This window comes from Olea europaea, chromosome 23 (assembly GCF_002742605.1).
Source record: "Olea europaea var. sylvestris chromosome 23, O_europaea_v1, whole genome shotgun sequence".
Taxonomy (NCBI): domain Eukaryota; kingdom Viridiplantae; phylum Streptophyta; class Magnoliopsida; order Lamiales; family Oleaceae; genus Olea; species Olea europaea.
In genome coordinates this window covers 4162818-4171141 of record NC_036259.1, presented here as the reverse complement: position 1 = coordinate 4171141, position 8324 = coordinate 4162818, and the positions used below count along the sequence as shown (strand labels likewise).

Genomic DNA, 8324 nt, shown 5'->3' with positions numbered 1-8324 from the left:
CGCTAAAAAGGTTAAGGTAGATTAATAACATTTCAAGACGAACAATAATCTAATTAAAATAGAAAATGCATAGAAAACTTTAAGCATATCATTACAAACTAATAAATGTACTGTTCACGTTTTCATCCAAAGCAACCGTTTTGAGACTTATGTGAAACGACGTCGTTTTGATAATTTTACGTAGAAAATGGCGCCGTTTTTAGAGCGTACAAAGGTCACAAAAGTGAAAATCCTAGGTCATTTTTCTTTCTCTCAAACCCTAGCACCATTGCTGTTTTCGCTTCTTTTGTTTGGCAATTTCTCTTCTTCTTTTGGATCTTCCTTAAACCATCAGAGATCATAGTTGGAGTCTGTAGTAGGTACGTCTGTCGATGCTATACGCTGTCTTCTTCGAGTTTTTGCTTCTACCTTCTTCCGAGTTTTGCTTCGTCTGTTTTATTATTTTTTCGGTTGATTTCTTTATAATAAATTGTGTCTTCTTGTAGATTAATGACTTATATGCTCTCGATTTTTATTTATTCGCTATATAAATATCTGGTACTGATTTTTTGCCTCAAGTTCACGAATCGATTTCTTCCGAGAGAATGAGCTGCAGTTTCGAAGGGTGTGTGTACTTTTTTGACTGTAAACCAAGACTGTCATTTCTTTGTTGAATTTTTACTTCTATTTTCTTCCAATTTTTCTTTGGTTTTTTCTGTTGGAAATATTTACATCAACCGAGGAAATTGAAAAAGAAAATTCCAGAAAATATAATCAAGAAAATGAAACAAAGAAGATGAAGAACACAACGAACATGAAGGCTCGAATGCGTAATCGCTGTCTTCAAACTATATTTGCCTCCTCTCGAGATTGTTTGAGATGCTTAAAGATTTTGATAAACGGTTTGTAGGATTATATCAAGCATTGTAAAGGATCTAACACTAAAGCATAAGCGCGATCCTCCAAAACTTTAAGAATACAAGGAATAATTGAATATGAATGAGAAATCAAGTGTTTGATTTAATGTGGAATAATATTTGAATCACAAGGTATTTTTCTCATGTTTGTAATGATTTTTCATACCTTTGAAATGATCACAAATCACCTATATATAGCCATGAAACAAGGCTATGCGAAGTGGTACCAATTCATAATTGAAAAGCCACCAATTTCAAACCACAACGGCCTTCAACGTTCACTCCGGAACTACCATGCGACCGCATGGAGCATGGTATAACTCCATGCAGTCGCATGGAGTACTAGAAACTAGGCTTCCATTCTCAGGTGATGGACATGCGACCGCATGGCCAAAGTGCCTTGCGGTCGCATGGCACATGTAATGGGCCTCCGGTTGGTTTTCCATTTCGCTTTTGTTTCACTTCCATTCCACTTCGTTTTTTCATTGAATTTTCGAACAATAATTTCAACATGTTCTTATTTTACTTTTCAATCGATTCTTTCAAATAAAATGTGTATTTTGTAGATTGACGAGTTGTATATTCTCGATTTTTGATTCATTCCATTATATTAAGATCCATTTTTTTTTTTTTTTTATTTTGGATTTTTTTATCTCATGTTTAGGAACTGACATCTATGTTTTATTTTTATCTTAGATATTCATTTTTTAAAATCTTTCCTGTGTAGCTTATATTTAATCGTTCATGCAGTGTTATTTGAAATAAACTTATTGCTAGAAAAATTCTCTAAAATATCAATTAAATGCTCTGACAAATCCTCTAAATATGATAAGAAAAGTTTTGATAATGTAAAATTAGAATGGAAACAGTAATCAAAGGCCATTGATTGTTATGAATAATGCTAACCACATTCTACAATTATGTGGAAATTAATCTCATTAATATTAAATTATGCAAACGTGTACTGGAGTCATTAATTGAATGATCATCCCGCAAAGAAATAGTTGGCTGGCAATGAAATTTAAGAACATCAATAATTAGTGTAAGGTTTCGATTTTGTCCCAAATAGAACAAGAATCACTTTGTTGTCTCCGCTCTTATTTTTACATGACAGGAATATGAGGATTGTGTTCATTTGCATGCGAGAAAGGTGAAGTACGCACCAAAACTAGGGCTGCACAAAAAAACCATGAAATCGCAAATCGAATCGAAACCGTTGAGTTGAAACCATTGGTTTGGGTCCACATGGACCCGTGGTTTCTTTTTCGTCAAACCGAACCAAATCGTTTCAAATTGTTTTGGTTTAGGTTTTGATTTTCAAAAATCGTACAAAATCGAACCGAACTGTTTTTAAAGTTTTTAATTAAAACATGAATTTTATAAACTTAATTTTTTTTTAAAAAAAAAATACCAATTTAGTAATATAAATTATAACCAACTTATTGAAATAATTATAAAAAATAAATTATGTTCATCATTATTGACATATGATTTAACAGGTTCACAACACATGTCTTACCCGATATCTAAACTAAAATAAAATTATTCCAAAATCATATGAAATGAATAAAACAATATATATTTTCAACAATCCAAATCATGATTTAACAAAACTACGTAAGTAAATCACGTCCAAAGTTTTAGAAGCCCTAACATAAACTCTGATTTTCCTAACATTTGATGCTTGTCTACCACTGTTGAACGAATTACCAATTGGCTTTGTCTGTTTTTGTTAGTCTACTAATATCTTCCCAAGTTGTCTCTTTCTCTTTTCTCGTCTTAGATTCTTATTCAACACATTTTTCCATTGGTCTTTCTTTTATTTATTTTTTTGAACTTATTATACACTTGTAAGTTCTGGTTTGAATAGAAAAATGATTATTCGTGTGCCTAGTTGATTAAAGAACTTGTTTGTGATTTGGAAAAAATGAAAGACGGAATGTATTGATTATAGGAAAATGTTAAAGTTCCCTAACTAGTGTTACTACATTCTACTTTCACTAAGTAGTTAGAGGATGAAATTCTTCAATTTCTAATTAGTCAAAACTCTATCAATCTTTGTACATCTAAATATATCACGTTCAATCCTTATTTTACATCACACTAGCAAGACGAAAGTAATTTTAAGCAAACTATAATAACAGAATGTAACTCTACCTTTACCAATAGTTATATGACAATACGAATGTCAAATAAGAAAAGATAAATAAAAATAAAGAAAGATGTATTTGTTCTTTAACATCTTTTAGCAACCAACTTTGAAAATAATTTATTCATGAATTTCATGGTAAATATGAATGTAAATTAACATTTAACATAATCAGTTATTGTTTAAACTTATATTTAACTTACGTTAAATACATTACTATAATGTCGAAAAGTCAACCGCGGATTAAAATCAAACCAAACCGCAAATTATGGTTTGGTTCGAAAAATAAAATGGTTTGGTTTGGTTTGAAAAAATTTCAAAACAGTGTAAAATGGTTTGAGTTGAAAATATAGCACAAACCGTCCAAACCGAACCGCGATCACTCCTAACCAAAACCATTCACTCCAAGCGTGTTAAAACTAGGTATCGTGTAAGAATCATTTTGGTATAACTAACTTTCAAAATCGATTTATAAGGAGAGGGAGTCCAAAGTACTAATTAATTAGCTCAAAAGGCGTAGTATATTGTAAAAATCACTTTAATAGTAATCACCTTTGAACTTAACTTGTAAGAGGGTAGTTGAAGTAATTATAAACTTATACTTAAAAGGCAGCTTTCCACAAGCAATGTGGGATACATATAGAAACATATCCCTTTGAATAATCCCTTGGAAATCCTTTTTTTTTTTTTTTTTTTGGTCTTAATTGTTTTACACTTAACAAATAATCTATCACGTATCTAGTGTGCGTGGCGTGTGTGTGGGAGTGAGAGTGTGCGTGGGTTTCCAAATGAAGGAAAAAAAATAAATAAAAAAAAAATTGGGTCTGTTGGGTCTCTTTATGCTTTCTCTTGCACCTAAGAGAATCCATTTGCATAGTTAAATAAGAAGACACACCCATGAAAGAAAGATAAATTATGCATGCTATCTATTTGTAAATTTATAAAGAGAAAACGTACGAGATGGGCAAGCATCAAACACCCAAAAAACAATGTGGGAACTTTCTTCAAAGGCATTTCGAAGTTATCAAAACTTTAAAGCACACTTTGGATTCTTCTCATTTTTTTCCCTCTCCCTTTTTGTGTCTCTTTGGGTCTATCATCTTTGTATATATTAATCACGTTTCGATATATTATATTGCAATAAGATCTTACAAATTTAGTTTCGGTTTGATCTCAATGGACTAAATCATTGACTTGTAAGAAGAATCCAATGAAGTCAACATTGGTCACATAAAGAACTAATTATACTTATGGAGCGAAATATTTAATATGGTGAATTAGATTGAATTAGACAAGACGAATATATTATCACACAATTCTTTTCGTTATTCCATTCACTTACTTCTGATTTAAGTTACCAACATGTCCTATTTTATTAAGGTAGAGACACTATTTTTGTATAATAAATGCTCAATTTTAAATTCTCATAATCAATAGATATCTATCATAGACCAAAAATTTATAAATATCAGTTTTCTAAAAATTTTATGAATATTAGACAATGATTGTTGGATTTGATCCAAATTTGTAGAATAGAAGAGTTCAACAGAAATCTTTTTTTTTTTTTTTGAAAAAGAAAAGCAATCATATTGTATTAACAATATAAAGATTAAGGCCTTCACAAGTTGAAAATAAATAAGATTTAGTGTGTAGTATTGTATAAGAAAAATGATTTCTTATGCAATTAGGCAAGAGAGATGGAGTCTTCTATAAATATATTATCCAAGGCTCCATTTTTGAAACTTATTTGGCACCAAGATGAAGTGAATTTAAATGGAGAATTATATGTAGTCAAAATACTGGGGAAAAAAAGTTGAGATGAGAGAAACTAGAAGAAGAAATGGTAAAAAGTGTCTCTCATTTACGACATTCATTCTGTGAACGCCGTAGAAGGAATATATACGGCGTATAAACTGACACGCCGTAAAAAGTGGTATGCTTTTTACGGCGTGCAACGGAACGCCGTAAAATGAGTAATGGAGTTCCTTGTACGGTGCACTATGCACGCCACAAAAAGGGACTCATTTTATATGGCATTGCTTTATACGGAATGTTGCTGTATGCTGTAAATTATTATGTACGGCATACAATATATACCATAAAAAATACACTGTGTTGTAGTGAAGCAGGCGTGCGGTGTACATTAGATGTCATAATTTTGTGAAGAGAGACTTGAGATGTATTGGATGTTTTCTCAATTAATAAAGTCTTACTTTTTTTTATTATCACTGGGGATTTATTGAACTACATTAAATTCACATTTTTCTCTTTTTGTCTCGTTTATGTTTTTTTTGTTTCCGCTGCACTTCAAGTGAAATTTTTCGGGGCAATGATTTTTTAAATAGAAATCAATTCCATTCTACACAATGATTTCATGTTTGAATTTTTTGTTGAGAATGTAACCATCCAAAGAAGTGACATTTTTGTCTTTAGACCTATTCAAAGTTAGTAATGTAAAATTTGAGAGAATACGATGGCAACAAATTCAAAGTATATTTAAAAAATAGTAAAAAAGTAATTATTGATGTAATTGCAAAATGTCAAATATTTAATATAAAATTTACCTTTCAAACTATCATCTTATTTAAAATTTTAATTGCCATTGAATGTCATATATTAGGTAGCAAAACATCTCAACATTATTAATTTCTTTCCTTTTTTTTCCTCACTAAGTCATGACCAAAAAACATCTAATGACTAACCATTCTAGCATTGTTGAAGACCAAAAATCATTTTCTTTCTTTTTCCCGTTATCCCTTTGCTTTTTTTGGGGTAAAAAAGGAACACATTTTCCGCTCTTTCTTTTCTAAAGTCTTTGCCAGGGTCAAAATATTCAATGAATTAGTGAATCAAGTCAAAAGTAGGTGTATACAAAGACAAATATGAACCTAAAAAAATATGGTTGCTTCACCACGAAATTGACTTGTGGCTCTGTTCCTATAATATTAAATTGGACATTGGAGATCAAATATTCAAAGTGAAAAATGATTATTTTATAATTTTCATAAAATATTTCCACCGGTTGCCAACACTATGTGATATTTTAATGACTTTCTTTAGAGAATTTATATTAGAAAATTCGATTGTGAAGAAATTGAAGGTCTGGAACTCAAATATAATAAAAAAAATTGAATGGAGAGCAAGATGCCTTTGAATATGCAAGAATCTTAAAATTGTTTTGCTTCTTCTATACATGAATGGACTTGGAAGTAATAGTTTATATACTGATGAAGTAATACCATAGTACCATACTAATAAACTAGTTTCAATTCAGTTATATTGTGGAGTCCAGTTATTGTTGCTGTGTAGAAATCATAAGCATATTGATCTCATATTTCGTTAAGCATAGTTTAAAAATTTTACACTTGAATTTTGTATTACCATCAAAGGAGAGACATCTTAGAGAAAATAGGGTACGAGAGTTTTCTCTTGTAAATTTCTTTTCATTACAGTAAATTACTGCAAAGATGAGGACTTAGTATTATATTGAGACGAACTTCTAAATATCTTATGTGTTATTTAGACGACTAAATATTATAAGAAAATATTTATTGTCAACAAACCTACAAGGTAAATTGGCCATGGTTGAATGAAAATCCAAATTAAGTGAAGAATATCCATACTAACCTTCCTTAGTTGCAGGTACAAATGTTCGAGGTCGAGCAGTTTCTTGATTCTTGACAAGTAGTATGAGAAGAGACATACATTTTGCTGCCCAAACAATAGCAACAAAAGTTATTCATACAATAATAGATCAAAATTGACAACCAACACTACTCATAATAAAAGATATTGGTCTTTCGAGATGTAGCATCAAGAGTTATTAGTAATATTGGTACACTATTTACTTTCATACTAGATTGCATAATTTGAACCTTGTCTCCGCTTTCACTTTCCTTGATTTTCATGTCGAAAGTTTTAACAGTAGTTCTTTCGAAATAAATGATTTTTTACTCAAATGGAAGGCTTTTTTTCACATTGACTTTGGTTTTCACTAAAACGCAGAAAAGTCGTATGTTTATTATTGCACTATAAGCTACAGGTAGCCTAACAAAGACGTGTCTGCACAGCAATTATTGGTGTTTTTGTCCTCTTCATAATCTTGTTATTTTTGGGAAGATGGTCATACATTTGAGGACACAAAAGCAAGCTGTCATTCTGAAATTACAATTCTGTATTGTACTAAATTTGTTGGGTTTTTCTTGTTAGAATTTGGGCAGTGGATTTTCCAAAATTTTATGTGAACCAAAAGATTTGAAACCTTGTCTTTTCCTTTGGACATGTCCAATGATAATATCCTTGAAAGGATGTGAGCCCCGTTCTGTCGTAGTAAATTGACTTTTGTTTCGATTATTGTGTAAACCCATGTCACATGAAAGAAAATGTTTTTAACTGTCAATTGTTGGATGAACTAGGAAAATTTTAAGAGCCGTTTAAATCAGTCAAAATCTATTCGGATTGGAAAGTCATCCACTTTAGAATAAATAGAGTTTTTCGAAATAGTGGAGGAAGACCTCCTAGAAAGAAAAAGAAAACAGCGAACAATATATAATTCATATTATTTATAGAGTTCAAATAGTACATACATCGATTCTTATTTTTGAATAATAATGATATGTCGTGTAACCAAAATATTGATTATGATTTATTTTTTATTGTGAAACTAATATTAAAATAAATAATTTTAAACACCATTTTTTATTAAGAAATAATTATATTTAAAATTACAGTCCAACAATGATCGGATGGATTGTCTAGGATGACGATTGAACCAACTTTAATATGCCCCTATTTGACCTCCATTAAATTAAAATTTATTTTTTTCCTCATATTTTCTATCACACAATCTTTGTTGGGTTTTTCTTGTTAGAATTTGGGCAGTGGATTTTCCAAAATTTTTTGTGAACCAAAAGATTTGAAACCTTGTCTTTGCCTTTGGACATGTCCAATGATAATATCCTTGAAAGGATGTGAGCCACATTCTGTCGTAGTTAATTGACTTTTGTTTCGACTATTTTGTAAACTATGTCACATGAAAGAAAATGTTTTTGACTATCAATTGTCGGATGAACTAGAAATCAAAATCTATTCAAATTATAAAATCATCCATATTAGAATAAATAGAGTTTTTCGAAATACTGGAGGAAGACCTCCTAGGAGGAAAAAGAAAACAGCGAGCAATATATAATTTGCATTATTTATAGAGTTCAAATAGTACATACATCGATTCTTATTTTTGAATAATAATGATATGCCGTGTAACCAAAATATTGATTATG

At 30.5% G+C, this 8324-nt stretch overlaps 1 long non-coding RNA gene across 1 annotated transcript; it reads left to right on the top strand.

Moving 5' to 3' along the window:
- Nucleotides 1–245: 245 nt before the first annotated feature.
- On the top strand, nt 246–666 carry LOC111371879. The gene is made up of 2 exons (XR_002698664.1): nt 246–359; nt 486–666. It is a non-coding gene; the product is annotated as an uncharacterized LOC111371879 (long non-coding RNA).
- The last annotated feature ends 7658 nt before the right edge of the window (nt 667–8324 follow it).